The sequence below is a fragment of the Scyliorhinus torazame genome, chromosome 2 (assembly GCF_047496885.1).
Source record: "Scyliorhinus torazame isolate Kashiwa2021f chromosome 2, sScyTor2.1, whole genome shotgun sequence".
NCBI lineage: Eukaryota > Metazoa > Chordata > Chondrichthyes > Carcharhiniformes > Scyliorhinidae > Scyliorhinus > Scyliorhinus torazame.
Window position 1 is genome coordinate 120,289,235 of NC_092708.1, and position 19,847 is coordinate 120,309,081.

The following is a 19,847-nucleotide window of genomic DNA, read 5'->3' on the forward strand; positions in this document are numbered from 1 at the left end:
GGAGTATTAAACACAAAGTGAATAGAGAACCCACAGAGCTTAACCTAGACATGGAAGGAGGGGTTTCTGTTTTATCAGATGAAGTCAAATGGTTCAACCAGATTATGTTGCAACCCTCATATTAATTTACAAGGTCCTCGTGGGATAACTTTAAAAGTGAAAGACCAAATCCAGGCAAAGCTAAGATACAAGTTCGATAAATACTCCATTCTCCCTGTCTTTCAAAATCAAGGGGGCTCTGTAGCCACGTAAAATGGCTGCTTCCCGATTAAATTGATCAAACCCGATCCAAAATGGCGAACGGCAGAGGCTGATGGGAAAATCAGCCAACAGGACTCAAACGGAAGGCTGCAGGTAAAACAGTGTATTCGTCTCTGGGGGAAGCCAGACTGATCAAATCATGCAGCCATTAACATCACAACAATCCAGCCATCTGCATAGTGAACAGCCATCCCCGGGAACAATTGCTATACATTAGCATTGTAAAGCTACTCCAGACCTCTCGGCACCAAGAGAGGCTAACACAAAGAAAGGTGGGCAACCACCCCCGATCAAGGAATGCCCCATTATTGGAGCATATCGAACCGAGTGATTGGGACCAAGTCCAATCACTTGGAACCAGGGTCAAGGTCCGCCCCGAGAGGCAGGAAGACCCTAGCTAACTATAAGAGTAAGGGGCCAAGTTCAGATCGACCCTTCTCTTCCTGCTCGCAACCTTCGCAAGAACATTGACCAGAAACTGTAAGTTTGACTCCAGCGATCGCTACCCGATAGAGACTCCTAGCCATCGACCTGTGACAGCCTTTTGAATCCCGCAGGCCAGACCCAATTTGATGAACCATTTGTTTCCCTGACCTGGTGGGCCATCCCCAAAAGTTAAGTATTGGCCTGTTAGTTATAGGTATTAGTCTAGAAGTAGCATTATTGTATAAGTATTAATTGCTGCATATAATAAATGACCTTTGATTTAATTCTTACTAAGTGGTGTGTTGCATTATTAATCATAACTTGAGCTTGAACCACGTGGCGGTATCAGAAAGATACCTGGCGACTCGTGAGCAAAGGTGACAGAATTAGAGGTAATAAACTAAGGCGAATAAGAGCAACATTTTGGCGACATCCTGACGGGACCCGATCTAGAAGTGGAAAACCACTCCGGGAGAACCCAAGAAATTTTGAATTAGAATCCAATTGGAAATAAAAAAAACCACAAGTGTTCAAGCAGTTCTGATTAATAGTCAAAATGCGGAAGTGTGTGTATGCATGCATAACTAACAGGGCTATAAGGTAAAACTGATAGATTTTTGTTGCGTCAAAACTGTCGGAAGTCTGTATTTTCGGAAATTAGCGCAAGCCGTACCCGCATCTACGACACCACCTTAGACCCCTGTTCCAAATTTAAACGAAGCAAGCGGATAGGAGAGATGGCCATGCAGGCAATGCAGGCAATGCAGCGCCTCATGAACCCCGAGGAATTTGTGGTCGCAGCGACCAGCAGCAGTAGAGTGGGACAGTGTCCCATTTGGGAAGTGGAAATTCGGAAATTTCTCCAGGGCAAAGGATGGCCCATAAACAAAGAACAAAGAAATGTACAGCACAGGAACAGGCCCTTCGGCCCTCCAAGCCCGTGCCGACCATACTGCCCGACTAAACTACAATCTTCTACACTTCCTGGGTCCGTATCCTTCTATTCCCATCCTATTCATATATTTGTCAAGATGCCCCTTAAATGTCCCTATCGTCCCTGCCTCCACTACCTCCTCCGGTAGTGAGTTCCAGGCACCCACTACCCTCTGCGTAAAAAACTTGCCTCGTACATCTACTCTAAACTTTGCCCCTCTCACCTTAAACCTATGCCCCCTAGTAATTGACCCCTCTACCCTGGGGAAAAGCCTCTGACTATCCACTCAGTCTATGCCCCTCATAATTTTGTATACCTCTATCAGGTCGCCCCTCAACCTCCTTCGTCCCATGTGGAATGATTTCTGCAATAATGACGATTCAGGTCCCGGAAGCATAGGGCATAGTTGGTGGGAGAACCTGAGTGAGATCCATAAAAAGAGCTTAGCAAAAGCGCGCAAGCCGATGGCAATTGTGTCCTGTCTGGCACAATTGCGAGGCACCGAGGAGGTCATCAGGACGCTCCGCAAAGAAATAGAAGGCATACATTGTATGAGTAAAATCGATGTATGCGAGGTTGAGAAAGAGAACCTGGAGTTAAAAGGGAAATTAGCAGCAAAGGACGAAGAGGTGGCTGACGCCAAACGAGGTCACCAGTCTTGTCTGGCGCATTTGAGTAGTTTCCAGTCCCAGTATGAAAAGGCTTATCAGGACACGCAGCGTGCAGTCCTGGTAAAGAAAGAAACAGAAAAGCAGGTAGAGACGCTCCAGAAACAATGCAGTGATCTCAAGGCAGCCTTGAGAGCGCTCCACGCTGCAACCACAGAACAAAGACAGAGCATCATAGATCATGCAAAATGCCGGAAGCAGATTGCAGAGCTGCAATCACTGCTTTCTGTCCAGAAAGGATTTCAGGAAACCTTTGGGGAAAAGTTAGACCAGGAAGACGGCCCTGATTGGGAAGAGTTACAAGAAACAGCGCAGAGATATGTTCAGGGAACATGTGCGCAGGAAAAGCCCCAAAGGAGAAAAGCACCCCAACCCCCCACACAGCAGGTAGTTCAGGCTCCAATGAACCCTCCACACAGCCACACCGGAAGATGCGGAATATCTATGTTCCACCCCCTTAACAGTGACCCAATTACGGGACGCGTGTGCAAAGATCACACCGTTCCTCCCCAGCTCAGACCCCCACCAGTTCTTTGCCACAGTTAGACGCCAGGCGCACATGTACGTCCTGGACGAGAGAATGTAAAGCTCATGGTTCTAAGTTTAGATCCGTCGGTAACAGCTGCCCTTCCCAATCCACAGAATGTAGGAGGAGGCACCCTTGCAGAAATGCATACCGCGATCCTGGATGCGATCGGGTATAACCGGGGTGACCCCGTAGAAGGCCTCAATAAGTGCAGGCAGGAAAAGACAGAACACCCCACAGCGTTTGCTGGACGCCTGTGGATTCATTTCACAGCAGTTTTTGGAAATTTAGAACGTGCCCATTTGTCCCAAGATGGTATGGCCAAATGGACCCGCACCCTTATCTCCCATGCCACAGAGGCAGGACAAAAAGCCTGTACGAATTATGACCCCTCAGAGGAAGCCCACAATGAGAAATGGGTTTTAAAAAGATTGTCCCGCACCTGGGAGCAGCCTGTACAAAACAAACCCGCAGTTAAAAATCCTGAAGAACATCAGGCAGAAGCAGACAAACCCGCAGTTAGGGAATCCGAGGAAGAGCAGGCAGTCATGCATCCAGTTAAAACGCACCAGAACCCCGCATGGGTAAACAAAGGAAGGAACAGCCCCCCACAGAAACCACCGGAATGTTACAATTGCGGACAATTAGGACATTACACACGAGAATGTCAAGCCACCCTGAAACTGCAACGGAACCAGCCCACAAATGCCCCCCAAACCAGCAAAAACACCAACAGCCCCGGCCCCCCACCCAGGGAACCACACCCAAGGGAACAATGCACCAGAGAGTCTGCTCCACCTTATGTGCCCCAGGGGTCATGTTACAACTGTGAGCAGCCAGGACACTTCGCCCGAGATTGCAGGAGACCCCCACCAGCTAGACTAGCCCTCAGATATGAAGGAGAACACCACCCACAGCAGCTACAAGGTCCCAGCTGCCCCATGCAAACTGTGAGCGCTTACCCACCACTTCTCATGGCAGCGTTACCTCAGCAAGGCCACTTCATTTTTGTTTCACTCCTCCTTCCTTTCTTCTTCGGTTACGCTGCACTCCCTCCATATGCTAATTACACCCCAGCCCAAATGTGATTTACAAGGTCCCATATTCTGATGGAACCTGCAGGATGTTTTATGTTGTTCGTATGTTTTGTTTAAGTGTTGTTCGTCCGACAGGAGAATGTGTCTCACTGTCACCCACCCATTCATCTGAAACTTTTTAGCTTTTTCCCATAGACACGTGGCCAGACGCTTGTTCAGCGGTACCAGCTTGTCCACAGATACCTGGTCAGCAGACCAGACGCTTGTTCAGTGGAACTAGCCTGCCTGCAGACACTTTAGCTGATACCTGTTCGGGTACCAGATGCCCGTTCTGATTCGAGGGTAGAAGCACAGCACCAACCCCACCACGATGAATACATTTGTGCCCGTTCTTTGGTTGCTCAGGCAGTGGAGAAACGGCGTGAGACCCGCCCTGCCTGGGGACCCCCCCGCTGGTCAAAAACGCTCGGGTAGGGGACATACGGTATTGGTAGCCGTCCTACCCGGGGACTCCATCCAAATCTTACCCGTCGCGGCCCATACGCACCTCATTCGACCTTTTCCTTTCAAAACAGTTTTATTTCTTTAGGCGACCCTTGGGTTGCTGCCTCATGCTATTTACATCCAGGAACATTTGGATGATAAACTTAGCACTGGTCCACCATTGGGAAGTGTGCCGTGTCCAAACATTTGTTTTGAAAAAAAAATGGGGGAGTCACATATAGTGACCAATTATAAGGGTTTAATTGGCCCCAAGAAGGACAGACACACTAACACACCGGATATTAAACCAAGGTAGTTACAGATGCTATGCTTGTTTTACAGAACTCCAGAGGCTCCAGGACCGGAGAAAACACAAGAAGGAAAAGGAAAGAAGACAGCCATGAGGACTTCTTTCATCGTGCTCAACACTCTTTTGATGAACATTTGGTTGCACGGGAACGTGGACCCCATTACTTCAAACCTCCCTGCCGTTAATGTTTCACTGCCCCGCAGTACCGAGGGCCCAGTCACCAGCCACGCTGCATTATCCTGGTGTGCCAAGTTCATAACCTGGTACTCCCTGTCTTATGTAATCGAAGCACTGTTAGCGTTGGCAATACTCTGCTGTGTAGTGCAGACTATGCGCCTCCGAAAATGGCGAAGGAGAGCCTACCACGCTCGAACCCCGGTATATCGGATCCGATCCCCTATATTCGGTTATGACCAGACCCCAGACCCCCGCGATTGATAACAAAATAATAAAGAGCATTCACTTGCGTTATGACTGTAAATAAAGAGATGTACAAAACTTTTCATGAACAAAAAAAAAGTATGATCCTGAGCTTGACTGCCAAGTCAGGAAAGAGTATATTAAATGTTGTGATTGTTGTTGTATGTTTTAGGAAGATAGGATAATGCAATGTTTAGTGAGTATAGTGTATTAAGGTAAAATTAGAGGTTCCTAGTTTTAATTTTTAATGCATGTCCCTGCCTGACATAGTGCCCTTAGAATTTTTAGGTAAAATTTTTGTGCATAGCTAGGGTCAGAGCAGTGGCCATGCCCCTCCCCCCCCCCCCCCCCCCCCCCCCCGGTCAGGGAATAGAAGAAACAAATTTATGTGATCCTTCACACTTCGCATTAGGATCACAAGGAGGGTTTGTAGCCACGTAAAATGGCTGCTTCCCGATTAAATTGGTCAAACCCCGATCCAAAATGGCGAACGGCAGAGGCTGATGGGAAAATCAGCCAACAGGGCTCAAACGGACGGCTGCAGGTAAAACAGTGTATTCGCCTCTGGGGGAAGCCCGACTGATCAAATCATGCAGCCATTAACATCACAACAATCCAGCCATCTGCATAGTGAACAGCCATCCCCGGGAACAATTGCTATACATTAGCATTGTAAAGCTACTCCAGACCTCTCGGCACCAAGAGAGGCTAACACAAAGAAAGGTGGGCAACCACCCCCTGATCAAGGAATGCCCCATTATTGGAGCATATCGAACCTAGTGATTGGGAGCAAGTCCAATCACTTGGAACCAGGGTCAAGGTCCGCCCGGAGAGGCTGGAAGACCCTAGTTAACTATAAGAGTAAGGGGCCAAGTTCAGATCGACCCTTCTCTTCCTGCTCGCAACCTTCGCAAGAACATCGTCCAGAAACTGTAAGTTTGACTCCAGGGATCGCTACCCGATAGAGACTCCTAGCCATCGACCTGTGACAGCCTTTTGAATCCCGCAGGCCCGACCCAATTCGATTAATTGCTGTATATAATAAATGACCGTTGATTTAATTCTTACTAAACGGTGTGTTGCATTATTAATCATAACTTGAGCTTGAACCACGTGGCGGTATCAGAAAGATACCTGGCGACTCGTGAGCAAAGGTGACAGAATTAGAGGTAATAAACTAAGGCTAATAAGAGCAACAGCTCTCTACTAAACAATTTTAGGTGAGCTTAGAACTGAAATTAATCTATAACGTGGATGAGGTTGTTATATGAAAGTACATTTTGAAATTAATTTCCAAAATTATTTACTGGGCTAGGGACGCTAAAGACTGAGTACCATCATATCACTCTATGAGCTGATGCGACACCAATTTGATTCTTTACACTGAGAATAGTCCTTCACCCACTCTTGGACAAAGTCAAGGGTGAAATTAAAGGAGTAGTCTGAGGATGTCTGGTGGCATTATGTAGGGGGAGATATGCACGAGGTGGCTCCCACTAGGATACTGATCTTTTAGTCCTTTTTGTTCAGTTTCAGTGTTTTTTTCGTTCAAATACCCACTTGTTCAATGGAATAAGGTACCTACAGAGGTGAAAATCCTGAAATTAAAAGTTAATCGACTGAATCAGAGGCTGCTCGGGGGGGGGGGGGGATGGTGGAGGTAAGCAATGGCAGATTGTGTCGATGGGCCTCCCATTCCTTTGGCACTGGAGAGGACTAACAAAATGATAAAGATGCGTGGTGACAAGATAGATGCAAGGCGTGGAGGTGATCCTTTCGAGGCATCGTGACCAGATTGCCGCTCTGGAAGTGGACATGTCCCTGATAGATGATGCAAATAAAGGGCTGAAGGTTAAATTGAAAGATTTGGAGAACTGTTCCAGGAGGCAAAATATCCGAGTTCTGGAGTTGCCAGAGCGGATGGAAGGCCCAACTCCCAGAGAGAATTTTGCAAAGGTTTTGGGGAAGATAGTGGGGGAGGGTAGATTCACGTCCCCTCCTGAGCTGGACCATGCCCCCTGGATGTTAAGTAATGGGTTAAGAGACATTGCAATTAGTTGTCTCATTTATGTTAAGTATCCATTAATTGACACTGATACGTAAAGGGGCTTCAGGAGGTCTCTGTCAGGTGATGTGTAGTTTTGTGCAAAGTCTGTTGGAATGAAATAAATGTGCGTTGGTGAAAAACTTTAGACTCTTCATATCGCAGCAACTAAAACGTCTAACAATTGGTAGCAGAGGATGGTTGCTGTGTAAATGTGAAGGGTTGAAAGATACAACTTTTCCAGATTAAACCAAGGAGTGAGTGAGAAAAGAAAAAAAAGGGATATATGGCTGAACCGAGGATAAAGATGTCTGGATATGACTATCCTCCCTTATTTTCTGAAAGGGAATTGTACGACTAAATGGAGAAGTGCAGTAGTTATGTGGACAAAGGTAACTGCTTTGGGAAAGAGAAAACAAGGTATGGCATTGGCTCTTTCTCGACCATATGGCAGTAAAATCCGAAACAAAGTGCTTTCTGAGCTGGAATTGGAAGAGTTAGACTCAGAAGAAGGTCTGGACACTTTATTACATTATATGGATAAGATTCAAAGAAAGATGACTTGTTAAGTGCGTATGAAGCATGGTCAGATTTTGATAAGTTCCGGAAAATGGAGGATATCTCCATGGAGGATATAATGGAATTTGGTAGACTATATAAAAGGCTGCAGAAACCCAACTTGGAATTTACACGGTCTGTGTTGGCCTTTAAATTACTTGACTGTGCTAGAGTGAGCAACATGGATAGGCTCCTGGTTTTGACAGGAGTTCAGTTTACTGATAAGGATACTTTCTTCAAACAGATGACAAAAGCTTTACAAACGTTTCTGGGGAAACATTCGATTCCAATAGCTCTGATGACCCAAATACGTCAGCCTGCAATAAGGCAGAATATGGAAGATACACTACTAACAGGATGGCAAAATCGTATGGCTACGAACAGGGTTCAAGACTATAAAAGGAGACCGAGACAAGGAAATTCTAAAGACAGAAACCCAGTTAGAACCTACAATAGGAAGATGAACCCCAGAAATGCATGGGGCATGATAAATCGATGTTTTCGATGTGACTCTCAGTACCATTATGCTTTCAACTGTCTAACTCGTTATGATAGAGTGTTTGAAGCGACACATGACATGGAAGAGTCAGAAGAGGAAAAAGATAGTGACCAGAAAGAAGGCATTGTCCTATTGACAAGCAGTTTTACGCCGGTAATGAGGGTGTTGGTTGCAGAATCCTTCAACTGTGCTGTATTGGACAGTGGCTGCACATCTACTGTGTGTGGAATTGACTGGTTAAAATGTTATCTGGACTCCTTGAATGCTGAAAATCGTAACAAGGTTAAGGAATTTGAAAGTTCCACAAGTTTCAGGTTTGGGGATGATAATACTCTGAAGTCGCTGAAAAGAGTGGTGATCCCTTGCAATATTGCCGGAGTGAATCATTTCATTCGCACTGATGTTGTATCAAGTGAGATACCTTTGCTTCTGAGCAGACCGTCGATGAAGAAAGCACACATGAAACTGGATATGGAACAGGATAAGGCAACAGTTTTTGGAAAGACGGTGGACTTACAATTTACACAGTCAGGACACTATTGTATTCCATTACTGACAAATAATATTTCAAGTAGAGTGGTTAAGGATGTGTTGATGGCAGTTGAAAATGGGACTTTAGCTGATAAAAAGCTTGTGGTATTAAAACTGCAGAGGCAATTTGCACATCCGTCTCCTTGGAGGCTGAAAAATGTATTAAAGGATGCAGGGGTAAGGGATGACGACTATACTAAACTGATAGAACAGGTTAGTGACCGCTGTGACGTTTGTAGGAAGTACAGAAGGACACCAGCACGACCGATAGTAACCCTACCTTTGGCCAGGGATTTCAACGACATTGTGGCCATGGGCCTTAAACAAAGAACAAAGAACAAAGAACAAAGAAATGTACAGCACAGGAACAGGCCTTTCGGCCCTCCAAGCCCGTGCCGACCATGCTGCCCGACTAAACTACAATCTTCTACACTTCCTGGGTCCGTATCCCTCTATTCCCATCCTATTCATGTATTTGACAAGATGCCCCTTAAATGTCACTATCGTCCCTGCTTCCACCACCTCCTCCGGTAGCGAGTTCCAGGCACCCACTACCCTCTGCGTAAAAAACTTTCCTCGTACATCTACTCTAAACCTTGCCCCTCTCACCTTAAACCTATGCCCCCTAGTAATTGACCCCTCTACCCTGGGGAACAGACTCTGACTATCCACTCTGTCTATGCCCCTCATAATGTTGTAGACCTCTATCAGGTCTCCCTCAACCTCCTTCGTTCCAGTGAGAACAAACCGAGTTTATTCAACCGCTCCTCATAGCTAATGCCCTCCAAAACCAGGCAACATTCTGGTAAATCTCTTCTGCACCCTCTCTAAAGCCTCCACATCCTTCTGGTAGTGTGGCGACCAGAATTGAACACTATACTCCAAGTGTGGCCTAACTAAGGTTCTATACAGCTGCAACATGACTTGCCAATTCTTATACTCAATGCCCCGGCCAATGAAGGCAAGCATGCCGTATGCCTTCTTGACTACCTTCTCCACCTGTGTTGCCCCTTTCAATGACCTGTGGACCTGTACTCCTAGATCTCTTTGACTTTCAATACTCTTGAGGGTTCTACCATTCACTGTATATTCCCTACCTGCATTAGACCTTCCAAAATGCATTACCTCACATTTGTCCAGATTAAACTCCATCTGCCATCTCTCCGCCCAAGTCTCCAAACAATCTAAATCCTGCTGTATCCTCTGACAGTCCTCATCGCTATCCGCAATTCCACCAACCTTTGTGTCGTCTGCAAACTTACTAATCAGACCAGTTACATTTTCCTCCAAATCATTTATATATACTACAAAGAGCAAAGGTCCCAGCACTGATCCCTGTGGAACACCACTGGTCACAGCCCTCCAATTAGAAAAGCATCCTTCCATTGCTACTCTCTGCCTTCTATGACCTAGCCAGTTCTGTATCCACCTTGCCAGCTCACCCCTGATCCCGTGTGATTTCACCTTTTGTACTAGTCTACCATGAGGGACCTTGTCAAAGGCCTTACTGAAGTCCATATAGACAACATCCACTGCCCTACCTGCATCCATCATCTTAGTGACCTCCTCGAAAAACTCTATCAAGTTAGTGAGACACGACCTCCCCTTCACAAAACCATGCTGCCTCTCACTAATACGTCCATTTTCTTCCAAATGGGAGTAGATCCTGTCTCGAAGAATTCTCTCCAGTAATTTCCCTACCACTGAAGTAAGGCTCACCGGCCTGTAGTTCCCTGGATTATCCTTGCTACCCTTCTTAAACAGAGGAACAACATTAAGATTTGGGATAAAGCAAATAATATATTTATTTTGCATTTTGTAGATTTAACAACCAGATTTAGTCACTCAACGATTGTACAAAGTAAAGAAAAGAGAGTAATTCTGGATCAAATCGTGGAAAAATGGATAGGGACAGGATTGGGTCCACCGGCAAAGAATTCATTGCAAATGGTTGGGGGCTATAGTCCTTATCAATTAGTGTTTGGTAGAAATTCTAAAATTCCATCCATTTTGGATGACCAGCCTCCAGCTTGGGAGGGGACTACAATTAGCTCTGGTTTTGCTGAACATTTAAATGCATTACATAGCAGTAGAAAAGCTTTTTTGGAAGCAGAAGTCTCTGAAAGAATTCGCAGAGCTTTAAGACATAACGTACGGCCATCAGATGCCGTTTTTCAGCAAGGAGGCATGGTATACTATAAGAGAGACAATTCTAATGAATGGAAAGGCCCAGGGAAGATCATAGGCATAGATGGCAAAACAATTATTTTGCAACATGGTGATCAAACTGTTAAGGTACATTCATCAAGGATAATGGGTACAGATTACAAATTTTCAAATTTAGACAGAGCAGATAGACATGACGAGGAACCAGAGTCATCTGGTAAATATGTGTTACAGAACTACGAGGACCAGTTAACTGATATAGACAGGGTTTCTATAGAGGAACACAACACTTCTGATGAATTAGAACAGGCCATTTTTCCGAAAGGGCAACTGCCGAAAGTTGGTACAAAAGTGACATACTTGCCTGAAGGGTCTAGCCAATGGAAGGATGCAACTGTTATTAGTAGAGCAGGGAAGGCCACTGGAAAGTATAAACATTGGTTGAATGTACAGCATTCAGGGGAAGGAGTCAAGACAATGGATTGGGAAAACGAAGTTCAAAAATGGAGGGCACAGAAACGCAGTGCCAGTTCAGATAGTACATCGGATAGTGAACAGGTCCGCAGGAAAACAACGAGAACTATTGAAAGGACATTCCACAACAGAAGGGAAAGTTCAAGCAGTAGCAGTACAGAACGAGATACCAGGCGGGAGAGGGGACGTAGTTTATCAAGATCTCGTAACATGAGTAAGACTACAAATACTAATAGGAGTAGAAGCCCACATGCACGTGAGATTTTGGTGACTTCAAATAAATTAGATGAAAAAGTTATCAAAGAAGCTAAACAGCAAGAATTGCATAGTTGGAGTGAATTTGGGGTATACACGGAAGTACCGGATAGGGGACAAAGAGCTCTATCCCACAGATGGATTTGCACGGAAAAGGTTCTTCTGGATGGAAATTATAAGGCAAAGGCCAGGCTTGTGGCAAAGGGATTTGAAGAAAACTTAGAAGATCAGGATTTAAGGGTAGATTCACCTACAGAAGGAAGGTTATTTTAAATATCTTCTTGGCTCTATTAGCCACAAAGGCATAGGAATGCAAATCTATAGATATAAAAGCTGCCTTTTTGCAGGGGCATCAGCTCCAGAGAGACATTTTTCTCCGTCCTCCTAAAGAAGCAGCTAACACAGAAGAGGTACTCTGGAAGTTGAACAAATGTGTATATGGATTAAATGATGCATCTAGAGTCTGGTATTTTTCGGTAAGGTCAGTTTTGTTAAAGTTAGGCTGTTGCTAGTTGAAAGCAGATCCTGCAATGTTTTCCTGGCACTATAAAGAAAATCTTTCTGGCGTTTTTATGATGCATGTCGCTGATTATTTGAGGGGTGAGACTAGTGATTTTGAAGCTATTGTAATCTCTGGTTTCAGGAAAGAATTCAGGGTTGGAAGTCAGGCTTCCGGTGCATTTAAATATATTGGACTGGAAATTGGACAGACTAAGTTAGGGGCAACTTTACGTCAGCAATCTTATTTGGAAAGCATCAGCCCAATAGCAATTAGTCATGGCCGAGTTTCACAAAAAGACGCAATGGTTTCAAAGATAGAAAAAGAGCAACTGCGAAGTTTAATTGGGCAACTGAACTGGTTAGGTAGACAGACTAGACCAGACGTGAGTTTTGATGTCTTAGAGTTGAGTACAAAAATGAATGATCCCAAAGTGGAAGACATAATAAGAGCAAATAAAGCGTTGGCCAAACTAAAAATGCAGGATTGTGTTTTGAAGTTCCCAGTTTTAGGTGACCTTGGGCACTTGAAACTCATAGTTTATAGTGATGCGTCCTACGCAAATTTATGTGATGGGGTTTCAAGCGTAGGAGGTTTTATAATTTTCCTTTTGGGGAACAATGGTAAATGTTGCCCACTTGTGTGGGAAACAAAGAAAATAAGGAGAGTGGTAAAAAGCACTTTGGCTGCTGAGATGTTAAGCCTTGTAGAGGCGGTGGACATGGCCTTTTATATAAGTCAGATATTGACAGAAATTTTGGGATTAGGGGATTTGGGTAATATACCTATTGACTGTCACATTGACAATAAACCCCTGTGGGAAAATGTGCACTCTACAAAAAGTGTCAATGAAAAGAGGTTACGGATAGACACCACAAGTTTGAAGCAGATGTTGGACAGAGGGGAAATAACAAAAATTAAATTGGAGGACAGTAGCTATCAACTGTCAGACTGTTTTACGAAAAGAGGGGCGAGTTCACAGAAACTTTTGGATATTGTTAATGAAGGGCGTTTGTTTCTGTGACTGTTTTTTTCTCTTTCTCGTCCAAACAAAAAAAAACTGGAAAAAAAAGGGGGGGAAATCATGTGTGTGTTTGAGTTTCTTGAAATTTTGTTTTCACCTAATTACTATTTTTTCTCCAAGGAAGGGGAGACTGTTAAGTAATGGGTTAAGAGACATTGCAATTAGTTGTCTCATTTATGTCAAGCATCCATTAATTGACACTGATATGTAAAGGGGCTTCAGGTGGCCTCTGTCAGGTGATGTGTAGTCAGAGTTTTGTGCAAAGTCTGTTGGAATGAAATAAGTGTGTGCTGGTGAAAAAGGAACAGAACTTTAGACTCGTCATATAACAGCAACTAAAACGTCTAACACTGGACACTCCGACAGGAGCTCCGTCCCAACTGAGTGAGTAGTAATCCTGAAGTTAATAATAATAATTGCTTATTGTCACAAGTAGGCTTCAATTAAGTTACTGTGAATAACCCCTAGTCGCCACATTCCGGCACCTGTTCGGGGAGGTCGGTAAGGGAATTGAACCCGCGCTGCTGCCTTGTTCTGGCATTACAAGCCAGCTGTTTAGCCCACTGTGTTAAAAGAGCAGATCCTGAGATGGGTGAAAGAACATCAAGACTATAAATGGGAACGCCACGCCATCAGGTTTTACCAGGATGTGGGGGCAGAGCTGGCAAAGAAGCGGCGGCGTTCAACGAGCCCAAAGCCGCTCTGGATAAAAGCGGAGTCCGGTTTGGAGTGGTATACCCAGCGCAGCTACGAGTGACTTTTGATGCGCCAGAGCGGGCAGACTCCTTTGTTTAAACAAAAGCATGGGTGGGTGTGGGTTGATTGAGGTTTTGGGATATTGGGGATGGGTATGTTGATATGTGGAATTGTTGGGGTTCCTTGTTCATGTTTGCTTTTTTGTGTTCTTGTTTGGGTTGAATGTATTACAAGTTGGACTTGGTAAAAGGTTTAATATCTATGTGGGTTTTTGCTATGTTCTAACTGTTGTGAAAATATACAGCTCCCTGTTGAAATTCTATGTTTTAATGTGTTTTTATACTTTGTCTTTCTTCTGGAAGCATTTTTCTTCACTCCGGATGGGAGCTGCCCTGCTAGCTGAAGAGTTAGCTATTGGGAGCGGTGCTGTGTGGTTGACTGCAGCTGATTATATTAGTGCTGTTTTAGATAATAAGTGTTTTTGTTCTGTTTGGGGTTAGGTTTAGTAGAAGTAGGTTTTTGTGCGTTTTGTTTGCCTTGCTGCTTTCTGTATGTATTTTAGGGAGTAATAGTGTCTGGGGGTGGGGGGCAAGGGTAGTTTGCTTACTGTGACTGCAGATTTCGCTTTGTTTAATCTTGTTAGTGCATTTGGTGGCCATCTTGGGTGGGCCTGGTTGCTGTACTTTTCTATGTAACTGTTGGATAATCCCTCTTGAAATGGCTGACTCTGGATTGAGGCGGGGTAGGAGGCCCCCAATTCAGGTGGTCACGTGGAATGTCAGGGAGTTCAATGGTCCAGTGAAAAGGGTGAGGATATTTGCTCACCTTAAAAGTTTAAATGCTGATAATGACTCATTTGTGGTTCAGAGACCAGACAAGGTTGCGGAAGGCGTAGGTGGGACAAGTTTTTCATTTGGTGGTAGGGCCCTGGGTGCGGCACCTTTGATCAATAAACGGTTTCAATTTTCTGTCGCTAAGATCTTGGCTGACCCAACGGTAGACATGCTATTAAATGTGGGTCTATGACGGGCACCTTGGTGGTCCTGGTTAATGTCTATGCTCCAAATGATACGGTTTTATTGACAAGCTGTTAGCTTCTGATACACTATTATTTACGACGAGACGAGAGTAGAGAGTAGAGAGTAATCAAGGCTTTATTACGCAGAGATGTGTGGCCTCCTACAGCTGCTGCCGAAATGGCTGCAGCTCGGTGAGCACACACATTTATACTCCGCCTACTGGGTGGAGCCAGCAGGCAGGGATCTACCCCCGTACCAGTAGTATAGGAGCCTTACCGTATTACATCTCATACGTACACTATATACAACAGTGGTGACTACCACATTCACCCCCTGTTAAAAAAAGAGTTTGGCAGGGGTGGTGGAAAACTATTTAAATGTAATTGAGCATATTTTTTAAAAGTGTACAGTTCTGGACAAGTTCATAAATTCAGCCGGTTGGGTGCCTTAATCCTCCGTTGCGAGCGCCGCAGTCCCGGTGGTGATGCAGGCGCTGGCATGGTCGGCGGTGACTCCGGGAGCGTGTAGTCCTCATCTTCATCCCCGGGTGGAACCAATGAGAGGAGGGATCAGTCTGGAGCGGGGGCTGTGGTGAGGTGCGCTGGGGGGAGGATGGGTGGCGCCAGGGCAGTTGCGGGGGGGAGACCCTGTTGATGCCAGGTCCCTGAGGGAGACTGTGTCTTGGCGGCCGTTGGGGTACGCCACGTAGGCGTACTGTGGGTTTGCATGGAGTACCCTCTCGACCAACGGGTCCACCTTGTGGAGCCGCACGTGTCTGCGGAGGAGAACGAGTCCTGGAGCTGCCAGCCACATTGGGAGCGAAACCCCGGAAGTGGACTTCCTGGGGAAGGCAAGGAGACGTTCATGGGGGGGTTGCATTAGTCGCAGTGCAAAGTAGCGATCGGATGGAGTGGAGGGCGTCGGGGAGGACCTCCTGCCAGCGGGAGACCGGGAGATTTTTAGACCGTAGGGCCAGCAGGACGGCCTTCCAAACCGTCCCATTCTCCCTCTCCACCTGACCGTTTCCCCGGGGGTTGTAGCTGATCGTCCTGCTCGAGGCAGTGCCCTTGCTGAGCAGGAACTGACGCAGCTTATCACTCATAAAGGAGGATCCCCGGTCGCTGTGGACGTAAGCAGGGAAGCCGAACAGGGCGAAGATGCTATTGAGGGCCTTGATGACTGTGGCAGAGGTCATATCGGGGTATGGAATGGCGAAGGGGAATCTGGAGTATTCGTCGACCACGTTAAGGAAGTACGTGTTTCGGTCGGAGGAGGGGAGGGGCCCTTTGAAGTCCATGCTGAGGCGTTCAAAGGGACGGGAGGCCTTCACCAGGTGCGCCCGGTCTAGCCGGTAGAAGTGCGGTTTGCATTCCGCGCAGACCTGGCAGTCTTTGGTGACCGCCCTGACTTTCGCAATGGAGTAGGGTAGGTTGCAGGCCTTTATGAAGTGAAAGAACCGGGTGACCCCTGGGTGACAGAGAGCATCGTGTAGGGCCCGGAGTTGGTCCACTTGTGCGCTGGCACATGTACCTCGGGATAGGGCATCGGAGGGGCTCGTTGAGCTTACCAGGGCGATACAAAATCTCGGAATTGTAGGTGGAGAGCTCGATCCTCCACCTCAAGGTTTTATCATTTTTGATCTTGCGCTGTTTTCGCTGTCCCGGCTCTCTCTCCTCTTGCGCTGGCCCGACTCTCTCTTCCCGCGCTTTTTAAATCTCCCGGCTCCCTCCTCCCACGCTGTTTTCGCTGTCACGGCACTCTCTCCTCCCGCGTTGTTTTCGCTGTCCCGGGACTCTCTCCTCTCGCACTGTTTTCGCTGTCCCGGCTCTCTCCTCCCGCGCTTTTTAAATCACCCAGCTCTCTCTCCTCCCACACTGTTTTCGCTGTCCCGGCTCTCTCTCCTCTCGCGCTGTTTTCGCTGTCCCGGCTCTCTCCTCCCGCGCTTTTAAAATCTCCTGGCTCTCTCCTCCCGCGCTGTTTTCGCTGTCCCAGCTCTCTCTCCTCTCGCGCTATTTTCGCTGTCCCAGCTCTCTCCTCCCGCGCTTTTTAAATCACCCGGCTCTCTCCTCCCGCGCTGTTTTCGCTGTCCCGGCTCTCTCTCCTCTCACGCTGTTTTCGCTGTCCCGGCTCTCTCCTCCCGCGCTGTTTTCGCTGTCCCTGCTCTCTCTCCTCTCACGCTGTTTTCGCTGTCCCGGCTCTCTCCTCCCGCGCTTTTTAAATCTCCCGGCTCTCTCCTCCCGCGCTGTTTTCGCTGTCCCGGCTCTCTCTCCTCTCGCGCTGTTTAAATCTCCCGGCGCTCTCTCCTCTCGCGCTGTTTTCGCTGTCCCGGCTCTCTCTCCTCTTGCGCTGCCCCGACTCTCTCCTCCCGCGCTTTTTAAATCTCCCGGCTCCCTCCTCCCATGCTGTTTTCGCTGTCCCGGCTCTCTCTCCTCCTGCGCTGTTTTCGCTGTCCCGGCTCTCTCTCCTCTCGCACTGTTTTCGCTGTCCTGGCTCTCTCCTCCCGCGCTTTTTAAATCTCCCGGCTCTCTCTCCTCCCGCGCTGTTTTCGCTGTCCCGGCTCTCGCGCCTCTCGCGCTGTTTTTGCTGTCCCGGCTCTCTCCTCCCGCGCTTTTTAAATCTCCCGGCTCTCTCCTCCCGCGCTGTTTTCGCTGTCCCGGCTCTCTCTCCTCTCGCGCTGTCCCGACTCTCTCCTCCCGCGCTTTTAAAATCTCCCGGCGCTCTCCTCCCGCGCTTTTTAAATCTCCCGGCTCTCTCCTCCCGCGCTGTTTTCGCTGTCCCTGCTCTCTCTCCTCTCGCGCTGTTTTCACTGTCCCGGCTCTCTCCTCCCGCGCTTTTTAAATCTCCCGGCTCTCTCTCCTCTCGCGCTGTTTTCGCTGTCCCGGCTCTCTCTCCTCCCGCGCTGTTTTCGCTGTCCCGGCTCTCTCTCCTCTCGCGCTGTTTTTGCTGCTTTCTTCTGAGAAAGTAGAGTCGTTGGTGGGCTTTCTTAACTATAGTGTCGGCATGGGGGGGACCAGAACAGGCTGTTGGTGATCTGTACACCTAAGAACTTGATGCTCTCGACCCTTTCTACTTCGTTCCCATTGATGTAGGCAGGGGCATGTTCTCCACTACGCTTCCTGAAGTCGATGATAATCTCCTTTGTTTTGTTGACATTGAGGGAGAGATTATTGTCGTTGAATCCAGTTCACCAGATTCTCTATCTCATTCCTATACTCTGTCTCGTCATTGTGGCCTTGCGCTCTAACGGGGAATGGTTGAGGATTGAGGTTGAGGTCCAGGGGGTGAGGTTCGGGTCAGATAGGTGGGGGCGAGGATAGAGGTTGGGGTCTCGAGGGCGGGTGTCAGCGTCTGGGGATGAGAGTGCAAATCAAGGTTGGAGTCTAGTGAATGAGGATCAAGGTTGGGATCTAGCGGGTGAGCGTGAGGATTGAGGTTGGGGTCCAGGGAGTGACCTGGAGTCTAGGGTGTGAGTTTGGAGTCTAGGGGCTGAGGTTGGGGTCGAGGGGTGAGAGTGGAATTTGGGGTTGCGGTCTAGGGGTTAAACAGGCAAGGATCGAGGTTGAGATCTAGGGGGTGGTGTTGGGATCGAGGGGTGAGGGTAGAAAGTGGGATCTAGAGAGTGAGGTTGAGGTCGAGGGGGTGAGGTTGGGTATTGAGGGGATTTGGTGCGTCACGGTTGCACAGTGGTTACACTGTTGTTTCACAGACTAGGGTCCCAGGTTCAATTCCCAGCTTGGGTCCCTGTCTGTGCGGAGTCTGCAAGTTTCCCCGTGTCTGCGTGGGTTTCCTCCAGGTGCTCCGGTTTTCACCCACAGTCCAAAGATGTGCAGGTTAGGTGGATTGGAAACACAAAATTGCCCTTAGTGTCCAAAAAAAGATTAGGTGGGATTATAGGGATGGGGTGGAAGTGTAGGCATAAGTAGGGTGCCCTTTCTAAGGGCTGGTGCAGACTCGATGGGCCGAATGGCCTCCTTCTGCACTGTAAATTCTATGATTCTGTTTTTTAAAAATAAATTTAGAGTATCCAATTAATTTTTCCAATTAAGGGGCAATTTAGCATGGCCAATCCACCTATCCTGCACATCTTTTGGGTTGTGGGGGGTAAAACCCACGCAGACACGGGGCAAATGTGCAAACTCGTCACGGACAGTGACCCAGGGCCAGGATTCGAACCCGGGTCCTCAGCGCCATAGGAGCAATGCTAACCACTGTGCCACCGTGCTGCCCACTCTATGATTCTATGTTGAGGTTGGGGTCCGGGGGTGAGGTTGGGGATCGAGGACGGGGTCTGGTGGTGAGTTTTGGGATCGAGGTTGAGATCTTGGGGGTGAGGTTGTAGATTGTGATTGGAGTCTAAGGGGTGATGTTGGGGACGAGGTTGGGATCTAATGGTGGCCCAGTGGGTGGAGTTGGAGATCGAGGTTGCAGTCTAGGGGGTGAGGTTGGAGATCGTGGTTGGGGCCTAGGGCGTGCGGTTGGGGATCAGGGTTGGGGTACAGGGGGTGAGGTGGGTGATCGAGGTTGGGGTCTAGGGGGTGAGGTTGGGGTCGGGGTCTGGGGGTGAGGTTGGGGTCGAGATTGGGGTGTAGGGGGTGCAGTTGGGGATCGAGGTTGGGGTCTGGGGTGTGAGGTTGGGGTCTAGGGGGTGCGGTTGGTATTGATGTTGGGATCTAGGGGGTGAGGTTGGGGTCGAGGTTGGGGTCTAGGGAGTGCAGTTGGGGATCGAGGTTGGGGTCTGGGGAGGTGAGGTTGGGGTCTGGGGGAGTGAGGTTGGGGTCTAGGGGGTACGGTTGGAGATCGTGGTCGGGGTCTACTGGGTGCGGTTGGGGATCGGGGTTGGGGTTTAGGGGTGCGGTTGGGGTCTGGGGGGGGAGGTTGGGGATCGAGGTTGGGGCCTAGGGGGTGAGGTTGAGATTGGGGTTTAGGGGGTGTGGTTTGGGGATCGAGGTTGGGGGTCTAGGGGGAGCGGTTGGGGATCGAGGTTGGGGCGTGATGTTGGGGTCTAGGGGGTGCGGTT